Source organism: Trachurus japonicus, chromosome 14 (assembly GCF_045865225.1).
Source record: "Trachurus japonicus isolate A0001 chromosome 14, Traja_1.0".
In the NCBI taxonomy this organism is placed as follows: domain Eukaryota; kingdom Metazoa; phylum Chordata; class Actinopteri; order Carangiformes; family Carangidae; genus Trachurus; species Trachurus japonicus.
This window is the reverse complement of record NC_140920.1, coordinates 2285559-2308180: the sequence shown is the minus strand read 5'-3', so window position 1 is coordinate 2308180 and position 22622 is coordinate 2285559. Positions and strand designations below refer to the sequence as shown.

Genomic DNA, 22622 nt, shown 5'->3' with positions numbered 1-22622 from the left:
TATGATTCATTGGATGTTTTTTTTTTCATAGTTAACTCACGATTTCATCTCGCAAATTCATCGCACATTTTTTATCTGTTCTAAATGTTTCGTTTATTTGGGTCTTGACACAATTAACCTTAAAGAGAAATTGTGTAGGAATTCCTCCCATCTAGCGTTGTGGTTGTATATCTCAAGCAACTCAGTCGTATTTTTCATGCTGCATTCACCTGAAATTGGGCAGACGGACGACAGCCGCTGCACGTAACGGCATAAACAAGCCTCTACGTAAACAAGTCGTCCGTCAGCACGAGGCAAAACAATACACATGACAATATGTTGTCATGGCGATGTGGTATTGTTTTACCGGCTTTCTCTGGACTTCTGTGACTAAAATGACATCTGGTTTGTTAGCGACGGCCGTCTGCCCGACTGCAGGTGAATGCAGCATCAGTGTAACGCTCCATTCCTCCTCACTGCGTTACCGTGGTGACTTTTCACAGACGCCACCTCCACCTGAGCCGACAGCTCCGGTGTCTCCGCTGAGTTTCCGTGGTTTCCTACCGTCACGCTGCCACTGAACGTAAAAACATGGAGACACCACATGGCAGCAGCACCGAGCTTACCCGCTCCATGGAGATATGAATGATATGAACGGCTCATTCAGAGCTGAAAGGAACACTTCACTTTGTTGATGGGGGGGATTACTGATTAATGAAAAACAGACTGAAGAACCAAATAATCGATTTTCCTGAATATTTAAGAGGGACATTTTTCAAGTGTTTAATACTCTGATCAACATCGAAGTGTTTATTATTATTATTCCAACAATCCAGAAGAACCTGTGTGGGGGACTGGTTGGACAGTTGTCCGTGTGTCCCGCAAACTATCCAGCGTAGTCTCTGCTTTCTTTTGGCGAGGGGGAGGAGCCAGGGCAGTCAGACACCGGCCCCTGTCTATTAAATAGACCTGTGTAATGAATTTTTGCTCAACTCTGTCTAGAAATGTGTGTTTATCTTCTATAATACACATTCTATATCTCAGAGGCGACGTCTTTCCAAATACGGACTTCCTTCACAGTTCAAACGGGGACAGAAGTTTAGATGTAAAGATCGGCCATGGCGGCTTCGTAGAATCTGGTGCTGATTCAAACTGACACGTTGACCTGATGGTGGCACTAGAGGACCGGAAACCCATCCATCCAACAGAGATATTTCTGTTTGAACAACAACAGTGCAGAACAGAATAGACATTGTTGTTGTCATGGTTACAGACAAGGTTTCGTGTGAGAAAAAAATCATTGTAATTAAAACTGTAAAAAAGAAAAAGAAAGAAGAAAGATTAATCATGTGGCATCTTGAAAAACAAGTTTCCTCACACAGTTTCTGCCTTTATTTATTTATTTATTTATTTATTTATTAATTTATTTATCTTTGTCCTGAAACCTGACCTGTAGTCTTCATAACGTAACGGAGTCGGCCGGCGTCGACCCGGAGTTGGCCCGCTATCAGACAAACAGTCGCTTTTTAATGAGCGTCTGAGGACAGATGGAGGCTGATGCTGTAATTCCCTGTAAGAACTCTGCTGAGGAATAGAAAAGAAAAAAGAAAAAACACTGGGAATGATGGAGACACACTGGAGCTCCTCCTCCTCCTCTTCTCCTCTTCTCTCATCTCAGTGAATTAATAGTAAATGACATGCATGCAGGATGTTTATGGAGATGAGATGCAGAGCAGATTAGTGTCTATATTTAAAAAACTCCTCTCTTTTTATTCCTTTCTTTTTTGTACACCTCCGTATTAATTCATCTTTCATCCCTCTTTCTTTCTCTCTCTCTCTGTCTCTGCTGTAGCTCTAATTGAATGTTATACATTATCATTACCACACTTGACTTTTCTTTTACCCAGAGAATCGGAGTGTGTTGCATCACGGGGCCGTAAACATTTGTCGCTGTAGCTACAGACAAATGAGCAGCTACTGATCTGAGGTGGTCACATGACCTCTGTCTCACAGCTGCACCCGTCAGCACTAACCACACACTGTGTCAGGGAGAGGCATCGCTCACTTGGCAGGACAACCATCAGCATGTCTGTTGACGCCTGGGGTTAGACCACGCCCCCTTTTTTTTTAAAGAACATGGGACTTAACCTCGATTTTCTTTAACCTCGTGAAGACTTTACTCTGTTTCCTGCTGTTTTCTGTTGAATGTTGAAAGGTTGAGCCATGAGAAGATATGAAATCCATCTCCTCTCTCTCTCTCAGCTTCTCTGTGGAGCTCTAGTAACAACAGGTCGGTATCGGCCAATCAGAAGAAAGGAGAGGAGGAGGCTCTGAGACTCTCTTCTGATTGGCTGACTGTTTTCTAAAGTGATCCAATAAAAAATAATAGAGCAGATTTCAGAATAAAACACTCAGAGAAGCTAAATCCTGCAAGTTGTTGTTGGATGGATGGTGGGTCCAGGTGGTGAGGGGGCGGGACTTTGTTGTGACATCACAAAGTGACAGGAAGTCCCGACGGCTGGTTTTAAGGCTCAGTTTCTGAATACAGGCTGTGTGCATTTCTCTGTGGACTGAGGCTTTGATACTTTCACAGTATTAATATAGAACCTAGAGCTGCTTTATAATCACACTACACATGGACATCTACCTTTATACTGTATGGAGCTTTAACACAAACATCTACCTTTATACTGTATGGAGCTTTAACACAAACATCTACCTTTATACTGTATGGAGCTTTAACACAAACATCTACCTTTATACTGTATGGAGCTTTAACACAAACATCTACCTTTATACTGTATGGAGCTTTAACACAAACATCTACCTTTATACTGTATGGAGCTTTAATACAAACATCTACCTTTATACTGTATGGAGCTTTAATACAAACATCTACCTTTATACTGTATGGAGCTTTAACACAAACATCTACCTTTATACTGTATGGAGCTTTAATACAAACATCTACCTTTATACTGAAGTGTCTTGATCACTAATGTCACCTGTCATATTAACAGCAATGAACAGTGTTTATCTGTGGGTGAGTGTGAGAGCCAATAACCCTGCTAGAGGTGTGTGTGAGTGTGTGAGAGAGAGAATCTTTGAAGTCTCTTATTCTCTCTGGTCTTTGAAGTGTAGCTGAGTTTTGCTGACTTGACTCTTTTGAGCATCGTGTGTGTGTGTGCGTGTGTGTGTGTGTGTGTGTGTGTGTGTGCGTGTGTGTGTGAATGTTCATACTGGAAAATGCTGATGTGTTGATTACTCTGTGCGTTGACTCACAGCACTAAAAGACATTTAAAGATACATTCAGTAATAATTGTTTGGCCACCAGGGGGACAGAAAACAAAACCTGATGGTATTCAGCTGAAACAGCATAAAAAAACAAAACAATGGTGAGCAAAGGTCAAAGGTCAAAGTCACCTCAGCAAAACGCTATACACACACAGATGGTTCGTGGATAAACTCTGGGATTTTAACTCCTCTGCTCCGGTGACTGTCCATGACTAATTTTACTTATTTTCTGTGTTTTAACTTGTTTTATTGGTTTCATATATCGGTATTTTATTGCATTTTACGTATTCTATGTCTTGTGTGTTTTTGTGCAGCACTTTGGTCCACTGGGTTTTTAAAGTGCTTTATAAATAAAGTTGGTATGGTATTCATGGACAGACGTCTCAGAAGTTTTGTTCATGTCAAAGTGCTGTTATTCAGAATGAAGCTGCTGGTGAGATGTCGGACCACAGGGCTGCACGATGTATCGTTTGAGCATCGCCATCATGATGTGCACATGTGCAATAGTCACTTCGCAGGACATGCAATTATATTTTATTGTTATAAAATGTTAACTTTTGAAACTCAACTTTGAAAATTAGAAGCCTAACCGGACCCGATCCGCCGGTTTTAAAGCCAGGACCCGATCCGCCGGTTACCAGCATTATTACCCAGCCTGAACCTGCCCCTTCCCCCAAATAAAGAAGCCCCGACCCAACCCGAGTCATTTATATATATTTTCAACCCGAATTAACCCAAAATTTCAACCCGAATCTGAAAGTTTGTTTGGTTTTTTTTTATTTTTAATTTTCACAAAATCAAAATCATTGCCACATATCCACAATTGCAAACAAATAAACACGATCAACAGTAAAAACCAAACCATAAAGGAGGACAAAAAAAAAAGCAGCAACATCAACCACAAACACAGTAGCAATAACAACATTAACAACGACAACAACAAACAACAGAAACACAATAAAGGTGAAGAAAAAGGAAAAAAAAAAGTGATAGAAAAGAAATAAAACGGCCCTCCATTAACAATTATCACCATTTCGGGGTAAAGACCAACCTTCACCCTGGCTCAAAATGTCCCTCCCACGTTTGAAAATTACACTCTGTTCTTTATTTCTGCTAATGTCTTTTTCGAGTGACCACTGAAATTTCATATATATATATATATATAGCTTCATATAGATTTAATTGTTGTCTTTTTATAGCTCAGAAAATAAAGGCTTTTCCCACCAGACTAATAATATTATTCAGGTCTTTTCCTTCTGCATTGTCTCTTAAATCACCAAAAAATATAGTTAGAGGGCAACAATAAAAATGTAAACTGTGAACCGAAATCCATTTTCCTACTTGATTCCAAAACAGTGCAACTTCCTTGCAGTACCAAAATAGATGAAGATCTGACTCGTCTTCCTCTTCACAAAAACTACACAAATCACATGATTGGATACCTCATCTTTTTTAAATCTGAAAGTTTTTAGTTCTCAGAGTTTCATCTTTACAATCGGTTATCGGTCATTTCTAAATATCGCAATACATATTGCAGGAAAAACATATCGCAGTGTTAATTTAGTTAGTTTAGTTAACCCTGTTGGACCATCCACTGAAGCCACAGGAGACGGTGTGCTGCCCCCTCCCCTCTCCCCCCTCGGGAGTCGGGGCAGGAGGAAACTCTCTGGGGGTTTTGAGTCACAGCTGAAACCTTCCTCATGTTTTGTGCTTGAGTTATTTAGCTGTTTATCGTTTCCCCTGCAGCTTCTGCTCTTGTAACGTTTGTTCTTTTAACCTTTTATTCTTTAGTGAGGCAGCGTGTTACAGATGTTGCATATGAAAAACATTTTAATTTATTTATTATTAACGTTATTTATTTACCACATCCCCCCCACTGAAACTTAGGACGTACTCAGGATTACTTTTTTACTTTTTTATGCTTCCGAGATGATGAACCTACTTCCATATGATCCCCTGACTCCAGGTTGACATGGTTTTACTGCTGTGAACTTCATGTTCCCAAAAATGTAAAAACTTGATCCTAATTAATTATAAATTTATATATCCGGTGTTTTTGGTTCATGCCCTCCAGCCTCAGCTGCACTCTGTGTTGCTCAGCTCTCATTTCCAGATGTTGCCGTGTTTACATTAAGATGGTGAGCATGGTAAAGATAACCGCTGCTAAAAGTGAGCACAATCGATGTAACTGTGTCTGTATCGTAATATAAAAATGTAAATATTGCACATCTTTAAAACAGATGTGCATCATTGTAGTTGGAGTCAAGTTGCTGGATTCTCAATGTAATGATTTCAAGACCTGTATGTATAAACATATTCCAATTCAAGAATCTGAACAGTTAGAACCTATGACAAAAGTAATTAATGACTCACAAACTCTTTTACCAATGCAAAAATGTCAGATTGAAACTTTGTTAGTTATGATAGATAAAATACTTTATTTAATCCCCAAGAGGAAATTTAAAATGTCAAAAGTAGCAGCAAAGGGAAAATACAGTACGTGACAATGGAGAGAAAACAACACAGATCACGAGACACTGAAGTAAAATACATAAAAACACAATAATAAATATGTGAAATATGTTTTGAGATTCAAGATTCAAAGTGTTTATTGTCATTTGCACAGTGGACAAAAAGTTTCACTGACAATGAAATTCTTACTTTGTGTCCACATCACAAATGCCTGCATAAAAAGGCATAAAAACTAAGTATAAAAATAGACAATAAAGAGCAACAATAATACAACAATAGTAAAAAAAATAATAATACAAAAAAAGATACAAGACTGAAAGCTAAACACAGATGGAGGTAACTGTTGTAAACGGTAGAAGAAGGTGTATTGTATGTTTGTGCAACATGTATAATAAATAATGTGCAACCTGAAGGAGTTTTGTTACTTTATTGTAAAACTGTTGCTCAGTGACTGACAGATTATACAGAATAATAATTATGTATTGATATAAGACCGGCAATCAATAGGCAATATAAGATGTATCCTCTCCCTGCTGCTTCCCAACCAGCGAATAAGAAAGTGCTTTTTTATTTTGGTTTGTTTATTTGGAAAAGTTATGAAATGACCTTGGCTGGAACAAAATTTAAAAACTGAAAGTGAAATAGTCCAGTGACTGACCGGTAAAGCCACAGATGTCCAGTCTGTGGCTAGCTTCAAGGGTCAATTAAAAACACATCTATACAGGTGTATACAAGCCTTTAAGTGTTGAGCCACTGCAGATTTACCACTGTGCATTGTACATATCTATATTGTTTAAGTTCCAATTGTGTTTTATACTGTTTCTGTGATTGAATGTCTTTTTTAATGTGAAGCACACGTAGTTTTACTTACTTACTGACGTGCCCCCCTCCCCCCCCCCCTCAGGTCTGTCGGTGCTGCAGCGGATCCTGGACACGGCGGCGGAGCGCGGCTGGCAGGTCACCTCGGTCAACCTGGACACGCTGACCGAGGCGGCCTTCGTCAAGCTGCTGGCCGACCTCGACTACAAGAAGGACTTCCAGATCCTCATCGACTGTGAGCTGGACCGACTCAACTCCATCATCAACCTGGTGAGACCACCTCCAACCCCCCCCATTTTATAATACGTGACCTTTCTATGAAACAGATTCAGTAACACACATGATGAACCAACAGGAAACTCACAAGTTACAGATAAAAACTAAATTAAAAGACAAAAAGAAATAAAGGAAAATAAGAGAGTGTGAACGAGAGTCCAGCTCTGATGAATAACATGAGGTTTAATATTCAGGATGACAGAGAGATTAATCAGAGCTCATGTTATTAATTAGATGCAGCGATAACTTGACATTAAATATTGCAACCAGGAGCTGTTCAGCCTGTGAACACGACGTGAACTGACCAATCAGGACTCAGCTGGAGGAGAAACTTGGAACCATGTTGAACCAATAAGGTTGAACTCTAATAAGGTTAAACCTGATTAAATCCTGGTTTAATCTGAAACTCTACTGCACCAACCGAGATCAAAATGAAGAAAGATTAGATTTCAACCTCTCTGTAAAGTTTAGATTTGACTTTATACCAAGATTTAATTCTGTTGCACCAAAACTTTCAACTGTGATCGAACGTTAAACTTTAAATTTAATTCTTACGACTGCGTTTTTCAGATGAACCGACTGAAAATAAGTTTCTAAGAGAAAACTCTGAACCTACTGAGTTTCATGATGAAGATTCACAAAGGAAACTGTAAACTGCAAACGTATCCCTATTGATTAAAGTCAGTTTAAGAAAAATTAACTTGACTTTACTGAACCAATTTTAATTTGAAATCGTACGACAGAGCTTCTTTTACTTTAACCCTAATCTTACTGAACTCTGATTAGAGCAAATCTAAGATTAAATGAAACCTTGTTGGTGTAATCCAGCCTATCATGAGCCGATCAGACTTTTTATAACTTTCAATAACTTGAAAGACTTGACACAATAGTTTAGTTTAGTTTAGTTTAGTTTAGTTTAGTTTAGTTTAGTTTAGTTTAGTTTAGTTTAGTTTAGTTTAGTTTAGTTTAAGCTTTATTGATCAAGTGGAAACTTCTCTTTGTCTTCCCCAATTAAATCACAGTTCACACAGACAACCCAGACAAGTGGACAAGAAATAACAACAAATAGCAGCAGCAATAGGTAAAAAAACAAAAAACAAACACAAAAATAGAAATCAGGTGCAGTCATGTGTTACACACTTGTATAACACATGGAATAAAAGATTTCTTATCAATATTCTTGCTTGGCCTTTGGGACCCTGAATCAGTGGCCGGATGGAAGCATCAATCAAATCAAATTCTAAATTTAAGGGATAACGATAAAAGATAAAAGTAAAAGTTTGTCTCAGCTCTGTAGCTGTCAGAGGTCGGACACGACACAAGAGACGACTACTTATAAACTGACTGTGATGTTAGGGATGAACTTGTGTCCTCCACACACACACACACACACACACACACACTTAAACATATTGTAAAATACAGTAATTTGCTGTAAACGAGGAGACAGTTCTGGAAATAGACTCAACACACACAGACCTGAGACTGTGTGTGTGTGTGTGTGTGTGTGTGTGTGTGTGTGTGTGTGTGTGTGTGTGTGTGTGTGTGTGTGTGTGTGTGTGTGTGTGTGTGTGTGTGTGTGTGTGTGTGTGTGTGTGTGTGTGTGTGTGTGTGTGTGTGTGTGTGTGTGTGTGTGTGTGTGTGTGTGTGTGTTTTAGCTGCAACAGTTTCACATTTCAATGAGCTCAGATTTCAGCTGGTTGATGATGATGATGATGAGGAGGAGGAGGAGGAAGGTCAGAGAGGAAGAGCGAGTCAGGACCCAAGTGGTCCAGATGTCTCTGCAGTGAAAAGGAGCTGTTGTTGCTGTTGTTGGATCATTATGGTCTGGAGTTCTTCTGGAGACTGAAGCTGCTCAGCGGGAAGCCGCCGTCGCTGCCGTCGTCAGGGGAAACGGGTCTTCCCGCTGACAGCCAGCTGGCCGACGGAGAGGAACAAGTCTCAGCTGCAGCTTCAGACCAGATCAGCAGGTGCTGGTCTGGTCTGCAGCTCCGAGGGACGACGATGATGATGATGATGATGATGATGATGACGATCAGATTATTCAGGTCCAAGAAAAGTAGAACACTGTAAAGTTTAAAGTTTACCTGTTGGTTGTGTGAAGCTGGGGACACAAGGCGCCATTTTCACATTTGATGCCGATGTAGAAAAGACTGTGAGTTCACCAACTGACCGACTGGCTTCAGCAGGTTTTTATGACGACTGGGGATCACAGACTTAAAGCAGAAGTAAGTGATCCGGTGGTTTTGTCTAACTTCCTGTCAGCTGATGGAGTTAGCAGCCCCCGCCCTCGTCATGGATCTATTGGTCCTCGTCCCCACGTCACCACATTCAGGCGCATCCCTTGGCTGCACACACAGAGAGGACCGCCCCTTTATGCCGTTCTCTCTCCTCATTGGATAAAGGTTGTAGGATACAAGGAAAGTTTTCTCCTGGGCTCAGAGCAGAGCAGAGTGACTGAGAGACCCGTGTTTCAGACCAAACACTCTATAGAAGTGATTGCTGTCGGAAGATACAACTATTTAAGACTTAGATTAACACAAATATATTTTGTCAAACCAACTGAAGGAACCTGAACGCACCAGACTCTGGTGGAAGTGACAGTTTAAGAGTGTTGCAGTGTGTAGCGATTTCTACACATGCAGTTAGTTGAGTTTTTAACTTGTGACTCGCTTTATTAGCGGAAGTGATTCCCCCCGTGAATGCAGTTGCGAGGCAACCATTATAACACATTTTACAAAGTGTAAACAAACATGGACGACACACGGCTCTCTGCTGCTGCTGTGAGAAATCCATTAAAAAGAAAAAACGGCATTAGTCATCAGAAAAGTAATTGTTGATCAGTTTAATTGTGAACAAATAAAGTTGAACATTAATCAGCGAGAAGTCTGAATCATCTATTTCAATATTATCACAGTATTTAAGTAATTATACGATATTAATGCAATTTAAAATGTTTCTGGTATCCCAGTAAAACATTATGATACATTGGGATTTATTAACTCTTTGCAAACGCTGAAAGAAAAACATCAATATCTGTTTAATCTAATAAACATGATAAAGTTTTCAGTCTGTTCATCTCACTTCTCAAATCTTTTATATTCTCAAAAAATGGGTAAAAAAAAACAAACTTTAATATTACAAAAACTTCTGTATTTGTCATGTGTATAATAATAAAAGACATAGAAAACGATTTTCTTTTCCATCGCTGTTGGCTGCTAAACGCCGTCCTGTGTGAGAAGCTGTGACGAGCTCTTCTCTCTTTCTTTACTCGTTTAATAAACGGATAGAAAATTCATGAATTCATTCATAAAAATTGGTGGTAAATGGAAAATAATCACGAGCCGCCGTTTGACTTGAAGCAAGTGGAGGAAGATGAGCTGGACCTCAGAGGAGGAAGGAAGCAAACAGCTGCTTCTCTCCTCCTCCTCCTTCTTCTCCTTCTTACCCTCTACAGCTGCTCTTCCTCTTCTCTCCTCCTCCTCCTCTCTGGTCTTTTCCTTCCATCTCTTTCTGATGGTGGAGATGAGCAATTAATTCCTTCAAAGAGGAACTGAGTCTTCCAATTAGCAGCTGTTTGAGAGGACACACACACACACACATGTAGATGAGTGTGATGAATCTGTAATAGATGCTTTTTATCATCATTAGAAACATCAGAAAAAAGTAATTAGTGTGTTTGACTCTGGCTCAGATCGCGGCTCAGAGGAGGAACTTGAAGAACTACCACTACATCCTGGCCAATCTGGTGAGTGAGCGCTCTTCACCACACCAACATCTGTGTTCAGCAGTATGGACCCATTTCCCTGACACTAAAAGTTGGCATTGAAAACAGAATTTGGCATTGTAATAACAATTTTTGGCATTGAAAATAAAACTTGGTATTGTAATAAAAGTTGTATTGGCACTGAAAAATGTTGGAACACAGGCATAAAAAATACAATATTTAATTTGGATTTTTCAAAAATATATTTAAGCAATATATCACAACAGGCCGTGGTATGTTCATTATACCACGGCTAAGGGGCGTTGTTCCCCCTTAGAGTGGTATAATGAGCATATACCACGGACTGGAGTGATATATTGCTTTTATAAAACGGTTACCAATAATGACAATATGAAAGAGGGATACGCAATCAATTTCATGTAGTTTTATTCAACCAGAAATACATATTATCCAATAAAACAGCCTCACTGTGGAAAAAAATAGTCCCACCCCTACAGACGTTAGCTCCAGTTAGCTCTGCATCTGGTCTTTTCCTCTGTCACTGCTCAGTCCCCTCTACCATTGTTAACCCTCTGGAGGTGAAAGTTTAAACCTTAAACATGTCAATTACACTACTTTAGTCCATTTTTTAACATCGTAAAAACATCAACTGTCTTTGGCTACGGACTGCAACAGTCCGTTGCCATGGATACATGACAACAACTTCCATTCATACCAGTCATACGTGCCTGAGGCGGAGTGATAGCCTACGCTGTGATAAGGCTTTAGAATAGTAGCTGTGGTATATGCTCAATATACCACGGTTAACAACCAATCAGATCACCGGATTTCTCCCTTTCCGTTTTATATTATCATGTAGTTTTCAGTGTCAGTCTTCAGATTTCTTCTTTGTGTCCATCTTTTTCAGTCTGTTTTTTTACACTGCATTTCCCCCCCAGTCAGTCTCACTGGTTTTCAGTTTCAATTTTTTTTTTTCTGTTTCAATGTTCCTTTTTTTCAAAGCCAAGTGACTGTCAGGGTTTTGGCGTGGAGGGGAGGGTCTGAGGGGAGGGGCTAGGGACGCATGGAGAAGAAATCTGAAGACTGACATTGAAAACTACATGATAATATAGTATTTTTTAAAATCTAAATTAAATATTGTATTTTCTATGCCTGTGTTCCAACATTTTTCAGTGTCAATACAACTTTTATTACAATGTCAAATTTTATTTTCAATGCCAACTTTTAATGTCAGGGAAATAGCTCCATACAGCAGGAGCTCGGCCCGTGGAGCTGACTGTGTGTGTGTGTGTGTGTGTGTGTGTGTGTGTGTGTGTGTGTGTGTGTCAGGGCTTCATGGACCTGAACGTCACAGAGTTTCAGAAGCTGGGGCCGAACGTGACGGGCCTGCAGCTGGTGAACCGGTCCGATCCGGCTGTGATGAAGATCAACCAGGACTGGCTGGACTTTGACAGCAAAGACCTGAAGCTGGCCCGCAGGAGGCTCAAGGTACACACACACACACACACACACACACACACACACACACACACACACACACATTCACTCATACCTGAGCTGCCTTTGTAGTGAGGTGAATTATTGATGGTCTGGAGCTGAAACTAAATGTTTTCGAGCGGCTCCGTCCAGAGAGGATCAAATATTTATGTTTCTGACGCTGCGCTGACTGACGGTTGTGAAATGAAGTCGTTTTTAATGTTTGGCAGCTTCACAGATGTGTCACAGATGTGCAGTTCAACACATTCAACATTGTTTTCTTTGTAGAGTTCAGACCTGAGCAGCTGCGTTTACAGTACAGGTGTAATTACTAAACTGGACGAGTCAATTTTGACTGAAACAACTGACAGGATCATTAGGAGAATTTAGATCAATGGTTCTCAAAGTCCAAGGACCCCCAGGGTCCTCGAGAGGGTTCAAGGGGTCCACAACTTTTTATTGAAATTTTACCACTTTTTTCTGAGGGGGGGTTTTTACCACTTTTTTTCTTTTCTTTTTTTTGAAATTTTACCACTTTATCTAAAACATTTTTAGAACTTTTTTTGAGAAATTGTACCACTTTTTTCTAGAATATTTTTACCTTTTTTTTTTTTGGAAATCTTACGACTTTTTTTTTTTTTTTCCTAGAAATTTTACCACTTTAGCTAAAAAGAAAATTCTACTTTTTTTGTAATTTTTTTCGCATTAGAGAAATTTTACCACTTTTTTCTAGAATTGTTTTTGAGAAATTTCACTACTTTTTTTGTAATTTTTTTTCCTTTTTTTATCTTAAAAAATCTTAAATCTAAAATTTTATTTAATTTTTTACTTTTTTGTAATTCTTTTCCAATTTGAGAAATTTTACCACTTTTTTCTAGAAAATTTTAGATTTTTTTTTTTTATCTTACCTCCTTTTATAATTATAATTATAATTATTATTTTTTTTTGAGAATTTTTACCACTTTTTCCTAGAAATGTTTAAACGTTTTTGGAGAAATCAGTTTTTTCCAGAAATTTCTCTACAATATTTCTAAAAATTCACACCATTGGCCCTAATCTGAACATATACATTGACTTAAAAAGTAATGTTCTTCAGTCCCAGAACAAATATTTGTGTATTTCTGGTGTTTGCTTCAAGATTTCATCCAATCGCCACTGATCTAACCACTGATTTAGATAAAGGTTTTAACATGACGTTGCTCCGCCTCAGTACACAGGAGCTCTGACCTACGACGGCGTCACCGTCATGGCAACGGCCTTTCAGAACCTGCGGCGGCAGCGGATCGACATCTCTCGCCGTGGCAACGCAGGGGAGTGTCTGGCCAACCCCCCCGCTCCCTGGGGGCAGGGCATCGACATCCAGAGAGCCCTGCAGCAGGTACACACACACACACACACAATATATACCTGTTTTATTTCACAGTAAGTACGCAGCTTTGGTCCTGAGAAACACCCTTGAAATTCATCATATGACTGTTATCAGTATTTGTCTACTTTTATTTATTTATTTACTTATTTATTATTATTATTCCATCCTTTTTGCTTTATTTTCATCTTATTTTTATAGTTTTAATGTTTTAATTATTTAGTGAGGGAGAATAGAGAGAAAAGGTTTGCTTTGTTTCTTGCTTGTAAGAATGTCCTGTTTACTGTAAATTGCAAACAAAACTAATAAACACATGCTTGAAAAAAAAGTACTCAGTTTTGGTTTACCCCAAATATCTAATGCCCATCTATCTTTACTTTGTTGGAAAATAATTTATTTTAATACGTTAATCTCAACTTTCTCTTTGTTATAATAACGGTCTTCATATCCAGCTCTCAGCAAGATGTCATATATGTCCCTATCCCATGCCAAATACTCCCAAAATGAGCTTTGTGTCCGGTGTGTGAACGCACCGTTAGGATGGAAACATCTCTCTCCGTACTGACGAGGTTTCAGGTTTATTCACGTGTGGAGAAACTTGTCACATGTCTGTAATGATACGATAGCACTGTTTAGACTTCAACACGGTGAAACACAAACCTCAAGTCAATAATGACTCTTTACTGAAAACTTTTAAAGGGATAGTTGACCCAAAATTCAAATTGCACTCATTATCTCCTCCCCCTCATGTGGACTAAGGGCTGGGAGAAGTTTCAGAGTCCTCCGTGGCTTCTCTGAGTTACAGGGGGTCTCGGCGTAGCAGTGCATGTCCGTATAATGGTTGCAAATGGATACCAACTGTCTTTGTAACAAAAAGACACACCAAAAAACATCCAAATACCTCCATGCTGCTCGTATGTAATGTCCGTCTTGTATTGAAGCCCCGACATGAGAAATTGTTCCACTGGTCAGTGCAATGACACAGGAAGAGCAGTAAACTGAGACACTGGGAGCTTCTGCTACAAACAAGCTTAAAATATAGACTTCTTTAATTATTTTCGGAACAATTTCTCATGTCGGAGCTTCAATACAAGAGGGACATTACAGACGAGCACTATGGAGGTATTTGGATGTTTTTTGGTGTGTCTTTTTGGACGAAGAAAAGTGAGCCCCATTCACAACCATTATATGGACGAATACTGCTGCACGGAGCCCCGCTGTAACTCAGAGAAGCCACGGAGGACTCTGAAACTTCTCCCAGCCCTTATTAGTCCACATGAGGGGGAGTAGATACTGTAATGAGTGAAATTTGAATTTTGGGTGAACTATCCCTTTAAATGTTTTTGTACCTTGATACCTTGTGGAAAACCAAAGAGATGACGCTAATACATGCTGCACAGGTTCAAAAGAGTGTGTGTGTGTGTGTGTGTGTGTGTGTGTAGGTGCGTCTGGAGGGGCTGTCGGGTCACGTCCAGTTCGACGAGCGAGGACATCGGACCAACTACACTGTGACGGTGATGGAGCTGAGTCCCACCGGACCCAGGAAGGTGCTGCTGCCTCTCTCTGTCTAAACGGCTTCACGGCGGTTTCACTAGTTGCGTTTCCATCCACCTTTTTTTATTCGCATTTTCAAAAATTGCGAATAAATACTTGGATGGAAACGCCAGAAATTCGAATAAAGGCAGTAAATGCGCATAAAAGTTTATACGCTTGGAGGGGGTGGATTTGTCAGCGTATCGATTAAAGGAAATGCAAGTTTTTGTGATGGAAACAGATTATGTGAATTGAGGCAGAGTTTGTGGGTGAAGCTGCTGGACTTCACCCAGCGACGCCCCGGTCTCCCAGCTCTCCTCTCTGCACTGCAACACAAACGCTCCGTAACCCATAATGTTTTGTTTATGACGGTTAAGACTACACAAACACACGCCGTAACATCGTTATGTAACTTATTGATTTTTCACCGGCTTCGTATGTAAACAGATGCACATGGAGGAGAGGAGCGTAACCAAAACAGAGGAAAAGCGAGCGGACTGTCACAGTTCCCTACTGTCTTTCTGTGTAAATATCTCATGTTACAACATGAAAACCTGCAGCTTATATTCAAGTGCGGCCTATATATGTATTTTCTTTTAAAATGTAGCTGGTGCGGCTTATACAGGTGCGTCTATAGTCCGGAAGGTACGTAAATTGTCCATGATGTTGAGTGTCAGCTGAGTGTCAACTGTTGACGTAATCTCACGGCGCACCACTCCTCCTCTCCCAATAATCGCAAAACAATAATGAATGGAAACGGTCATAAATTCGCATTTGCTTTTTGCGCATTTTCACAAAATCCGCTTTTAAATTCGATACGACTTGGATGGAAACCCAGCTACTGTGACATCAGCAGCGGCGTTGGTTTGGTTTGGTGGCGTCGGACGCTGCAGCAGCTTTTCTCCGCCTCAGCTCCTTTTCACTAATTAGCTTCCTGCTCTCTGATTGGAGGTGTGATAATCAGTCAGATCAGCTGCTGCAGCGCTCGGCGGCTGAAAACCTGCAGACTCTCGGCTTTCTGCTCAACTCCATCAGACTGTAATAAGCTCCTCACTTTGAAGATTACAGTCAGTGTCATTCAGGTCTCAGACGGCGACGGGTCATTTTGACAGAAACCAAACCGACCCACTCATCAAATCTGAACCACTGCACATTAGACTTTATACTGTTACAGAGCTTTAATATGAACGTCCACCTTTATATTGTATGAAGCATTACAGAAACAATGGATTTATGATATGAACAGGAGCGTTTTCAAGACATTTTATTTATCTATTAAGCCTTTTGTAGGGCTGCAACTAACGATTATTTTCATTATCGATTAATCTGTCGATTATATAAACGATTAATCGATTAGTTGAAAAACGTCTATCAGTGTTTCGACGTCCTCAAATGTCTTGTTTTGTCCACAAACCAAAGAGAGACTCAGTTTATTGTCCTAAAGGAACAAAGAAACCAGAAATATTCACATTGAAGAAGCTGAAATCAGAGAATTTAGACTTTTTTTCTTAAAAAAACCTCCTCAAACCGATTATTAGATTATCAAAATAGTTGACGATTAATTTAATAATAGATTATTGTTCGATTAATTAATTGTTGCGTCTCTAGTCTTTTGTACAAAAACAACAAACTGTGTGTAAAACAACTGTAAAGTGTCTATCACTCTGTTAATATTATTATAATGAAGACAGATGATTGGACGGCGACTGCGTGGTGTTAATCTGCTGCTGCTCTGTTCAGATCGGCTACTGGAACGAGAGGAGAGGCTACGTGAACACCAACGTGTACCGGCCGGTGGTGGAGGAGTTCTACGGGCTGCAGAACAGGACCTACGTGGTCACCACCATCCTGGTGAGACGCTGCTCACATCTCCTTCCTGGTTTCTTACAATCCGATGAGGAGGATCGGCTTTGAACTGTTTTAATTTTTCTCTGCAGTCAGAGATTTATTGTTTCATTCTTGTGGACATGATGTCTCACTGTCTTTAGACCTTGACATAACTAATTCCAATCTGGTGAGAAGTTTTTAGATCATAGTTGTGACTGAAAACAGATAAAACAATTTTCCCCCGATCTCTACCGTCTCCATCTTTTGCTCTGTTGCGAACACCAGAGCAGTTCGCTCCCGTTCGAGTCAGTCAGAGCTTTTCCACTGCGGCGCTGCGTCTCCAACGCGTCTCCGGTCCGTCACAGCTCAGGTGGTCTGGCAGGAATACGCAGCAGGTCTAGTTTTGCCGGATCATGCATCAATCCACATCGATTAGGTCGCACCACGTAGAAAGTCAAACACACAGAGCATCCGGTAAATTTCAAAATAAAACACGACGGGCAAACTTCCGATCGTAAATCATCACTTTAGCCGTATTCGCCCGGGGTTAGTATTACCTGGGGACGTCTGGTAATTTGTAAATTCCCCCCCCACGTCTGTGTTTCTTGCGGTGCATTCGCACGGGATAAGTGAAGCCTGTATTTTACTCGAATTTACTGACATTAAGGCTCCGATATGACGTCAAAGCTGCACGTCGTAACATCCGCTGCTGCTGTCACATCCATGTGCGAAGCAAATTTATATAAATTGTCAAAGCAGCAACGTGACTTCGCCACAGTGCAGTTGTTGTCACAATAACGGGCCGTCATGGCATTTGTATTAAAAAGCCGCATGTCGATATCCTCTGAAATGTAGCTCCTTTTATGGATCTGAGCCGTTTCTTCAAATGGGTCTCCAGCACCGAGACCAGACTGTATTTGCACCTAAAATGCCGCTCATAATTTCCAGCGCAGCCTCCATGTTTCAACCCGTACAGTAGCTATGGTTTCATCCGGGGAAGAACAGAAAATGCCCCTCAATTACCTGAGATGCAGATTCGCACGGGACTAGTTTTACCACGGGACGTCGGTCTTTGGTGAAATATAGTAGGTAATTTACGGGGGAATTTTTACTTTACAAATTACTGACATGGCGCATTCGCACGGGATCAAGATCACAGACGTCCTCCGCAATTATTACAAATGACCAGAGGTCCCCAGGTAAAACTAATCCCGTGCGAATAGGGTTTAGGTCAACATTAGTTTCACCTGCTGGCACAAGCAACACGTCTTCAATCAGTCAGAGGAACCTGAAGCTAAACAGGACGTCATGGATGAAAAAATAATAATAATGGAGGTGGAAAACATATAAGGATACATCACATCCATTTTACAACAAGAGCATATTTTTAATCTCACTTTATGACGCGTCAAACGGAGTCGGGACGGAGATGGAAATGGAGTTGGTGGAAGTTGGGGGTCAGAGCAGTAACATACTTAGTGCAGCAGCGGCTGAAAGGCTGAAAGGGTTAAACCAGCTGATACAGGAACAGAGAGACGTGATAAACACCAGTAGAAGTTGTTGTGATGTAGAACAGGAGGATGAGATGTGACTTTCCACCTCCACGTGTCGTACGAACAGGAAGCTCCCTACATGATGCTGAAGAAGAACCACGAGCAGCTTGTGGGCAACGACAGGTACGAGGGTTACTGCGCCGAACTCGCCGCGGAGATCGCCAAGCACGTCGGCTTCACCTACCGCCTGGAGCTGGTGGCCGACGGCAAGTACGGCTCCAGAGACAGCGACACCAAGATGTGGAACGGGATGGTGGGGGAGCTGGTGTACGGGGTGAGTGTCCTCTGTAAAGCACTGGTTTTAAAACTGTTTTTTACATCAACGAACCCTTAAAATGACACAAATTAGACCACCGTTTTGAAGCAAACACCAGAAATACACAAATATTTGTTCTGAGACTGATGAATGTTACTTTTTTTAGTCAATGTATACGTTCAAATTAGGGCCAATGGCGTGGATTTCTGGAAAAAAAGTGGTACAATTTCTCCAAAAAACGTTTAAACATTTCTAAAAAAAAAAAAAAAAAAGTGGTAAAAATTCTCAAAAAAAAAAGTAAAAAATGTTTTTTTAGAAAATATTGGTAAGATTTTTTTTTTTTAAATTTAAAAAAAGAAATAATAATAATAAGAAAAAGTGGTACAATTTCTCCAAAAACATTTCTAGAAAAAAAGTGGTAAAAATTCTCCCAAAAAAAGTTAAAAAAAAAAAAAAAATTCTAGAAAAAAGTGGTAAGATTATAAAAAAGAAAAAGTTAAACATTTTCTAGAAAAAATAGGTAAAGTTTCTCAAAAACAATTCTAAAAAGTGGTAAAATTGATCAAAAAAAGTTTTTAAAATATTCTAGAAAAAGTGGTGATATGATTAGTTAATAATAATAATAAGCATTAGTCCTGTCACAATAAATGTGTTAATAATCACCACAACTGATTAACAACAAAATAGAAATGTGTGAAGAATAATGGTAGTAAATTACTGGTAATAATAATAATAATGGTAGTAAATAATGGTAGTAAATGACTGAAATTCCTTTTACTACTGTTACGAATATGTGAATGCTTAAATAAAGAGGTAAATCAGCCTCGTCCTTTTATCAAAGGACACATACACACCAACTTTTTTTGCTTTAATCAGTCCTTATATGGGCAGAGTCTTAACTCCTTTGAATGTTTAACCCAGAGTTAAGTCCTTGGTTAATAAAGGCCGTGTTGTACTTGAACGTTGCAGAAAGCTGACGTGGCGGTGGCGCCGCTCACCATCACTCTGGTGCGCGAGCAGGTGATCGACTTCACCAAACCGTTCATGTCTCTGGGGATTTCCATCATGATCAAGAAACCCACCAAGTCCAAACCCGGAGTCTTCTCCTTCCTCGACCCGCTGGCCTACGAGATCTGGATGTGCATCGTCTTCGCCTACATCGGCGTCAGCGTGGTGCTGTTTCTGGTGAGAGGGGGGGGACTGGTGTGTGTGTGTGTGTGTGTGTGTGTGTGTGTGTGTGTGTGTGTGTGTGTGTGTGTGTGTGTGTGTGTGTGTGTGTGTGTGTTAGAGGGTGACAAGGGAGTGGATATTCAGTCCCATCCCAAAAATAATCTGATCCTGTCCTAATCCCGTTCCCGTGTTGTTTATTCTGGTCAGATTCTGTCAATTACAGTTAAAAATATTATGTATATGTACAGTTACACAGACCACACTATCACACACATTAGTTGAATATGACATCTAATGTTGTGTTTTAATGTGTTTATTGCCAAATTATTTTTACATTCACTCCACCTTGAAGCTGTTAAAGCCCCAGTGTGTAATTTATTTGGCTTTTTATTATCAAAAATCAAACCTGTCTTTCATAAATCCGTATTTCACTGAAGGTGAATCACAGCTGCATCCAAAGTAAAGCTTTCTGGTTCCTTAGAATGAGTTGTTACAAGTCGTTACAAATACAGAAGTGGGCGACGCACCGAACCGAGGCGGCCATGTTGCATCGTGACCACAGGTAACCACGGAAACGGCCTGTTAAAACCGTCACCACTGTGTAGTGTGAGGAAGGACGGAGGCACCGGTGTTGCATTCAGGTGCAGTCAGGCAGACGGCCGTCGTGTCGGCAAACCAACCGGATGTCATTTTACTCCACCAGAGAAAGACGGTAAAAACAATACCACATCACCATGACAACATACTATTGTCACGCCTGTATTGTTTTGCCTCGTGCTGGCGGACCACTTGTTTATCCTGTTACATGCAGCGTCTGTTGTCTGTCTGACGTCTGCCCCATTTCACCTGAATGCAACATCAAGAATACGTTCAGATATGCAACCGCACCGCTAGATGGAGGGGATTTCCTACATATTATACCTTTAACAACAATAAACACATTTGAATTCTGATGTGGTTGGACAACACGTCATAAGAGCCAGTTCTGAGAGTGAAAAATGTAGTTAAAGTATTGCAGTAAAAGTAGTGTTTGCTTCCTCTGACTGATATATTATTATTATTATTATACGTATATGACATCATTAAATCATTAATACTGAAGCATCAGTGGGAGAGTTTCAAGTCTAACTAGAGTTGAGCGACCTTGATCTTGATCTTGACCTGCTGCTCAGCTTTTTCCCCGGTCCATCCCAACCATGTGATGAATAATGAAACTATTGGGAATCCTATGGCGGGGTCTTGAATAGTATTAAAAGGTGATACATCAATTTTGGGAAAATTAAGACCCTTAAAAAGTATTAAAAAGTCTTTTCACGACTTTATAAAGTCTTACATTTTCAAGGTATTTTTTCTGAATTAGCTGTCCAAGAGTTTGAGTCCTAAAAAACATTGTAAAAGTGTGTGAATTTATTCATTTTATTAAAGAACAAAGATGAACTGGTACATAAAAAAAGAAAAGAAGATTGTTGTTTTTGTTTTTTTAGTGGAGCAATGTTTTTTTGTTTTGTTTTTTGATCAATTTTGATTTATGATCCTAGCCTATTTTGAATTATGTTGTATCATAGTGGTCTAGAGTCTTTATCACAAACTAAAACTTAAGTTTTAAGTGTCACTGATGTAAATGGTTACAGCTTGAAGTGGCGGTGAGGTGTTGAAAAATATTGAGAAGGTCTTGAAAAAGTCTTAAAAAGGTATTAAAATTAACTTCAAGATTCCTGTATAAACCCTGTATGGGAATCCTATGGGAGCGGTGTGTCGGTGTGTCCAGTGAGCGACCGTGTCTCCGTGTCTCTGTGTCTCAGGTGAGTCGCTTCAGTCCGTACGAGTGGCAGGGCGACGACTCTGACGACGAGGATGAAACTCTGGTCTCCTCCGCCTCCAGACGAGCTCCGCCCACTTCCTCCTCCGAGCTCACACACTCCCCAGGTACCTCGCCATCGCCATCGTCTTCATCATCATCATCATGGTCATCATGGTCATCATCATCATGGTCATCATTGTTGTTGTCATTATCGTCATCGTCATCATTGTCATCAACATGGTGATCATACTCTTCTTCATCATCATCTTAATGGGGAATTGCCGTTTTTTTACATTCTGGACCTTATTTCTAGCATAAAATCCGATCATTTCCTCCCCCAGATAACTTTGGTGTCATTACAAGTGGTTGTGATGAAATGAGCTCCAGCCGAGAGGCGCGTATATCCGTATAATGGAGTCTACAGGGCAGCAGAATGCAGCCTCTAAATAACACATTATCTGCAGAGAAACTCCTTCATTTCACCAATATTTAGTTCTGATAGGCTAGTGCTATTCCCCTCTGAGTCCGGGGTTAGCTGTTATTATAAAACGGAAAGGTGAAATCCAGCGATCTGATTGGTTGTTAACCGTGGTATATTGAGCATATACCACGGCTACTATTCTAAAGCCTCATCACAGCGTAGGCTATCACTCCGCCTCAGGCACGTATGACTGGTATGAATGGAAGTTGTTGTCATGTGTCCATGACAACGGACTGTTGCAGTCCGTAGCAAAAGACAGTTGATGTTTTTACGATGTTAACAAATGGACTAAAGTAGTTGAATTCACATGTTTAAGGTGAACTTTCACCTCCAGAGGGTTAACAATGGTAGAGGGGACTGAGCAGTGACAGAGGAAAAGACCAGATGCAGAGCTACTTGGAGCTAACGTCTGGAGAGGTGGGACTAGTTTTTCACAGTGAGGCTGTTTTATTGGATAATATGTATTTCTGGTTGAATAAAACTACATGAAATTGATTGCATATCCCTCTTTAATATTGTCATTATTGGTAACCGTTTTATAAAAGCAATATATCACTCCAGGCCGTGGTATATGCTCATTATACCACGGCCT

The 22622-nt window shown here is 40.2% G+C and overlaps 1 pseudogene across 1 annotated transcript in view; it reads left to right on the top strand.

Moving 5' to 3' along the window:
- LOC146974003 (glutamate receptor 1-like) overlaps positions 1-22622 on the top strand; it is a 115371-nt pseudogene that overhangs the window by 65178 nt on the left and 27571 nt on the right. Inside the window, exons 5-13 of the transcript XR_015037651.1 lie at positions 6650-6834; positions 10535-10588; positions 11897-12055; positions 13254-13421; positions 14852-14956; positions 16683-16793; positions 18390-18596; positions 19548-19763; positions 21551-21674. The product of XR_015037651.1 is annotated as a glutamate receptor 1-like (transcript). The remainder of the gene's footprint in view (positions 1-6649; positions 6835-10534; positions 10589-11896; positions 12056-13253; positions 13422-14851; positions 14957-16682; positions 16794-18389; positions 18597-19547; positions 19764-21550; positions 21675-22622) is intronic.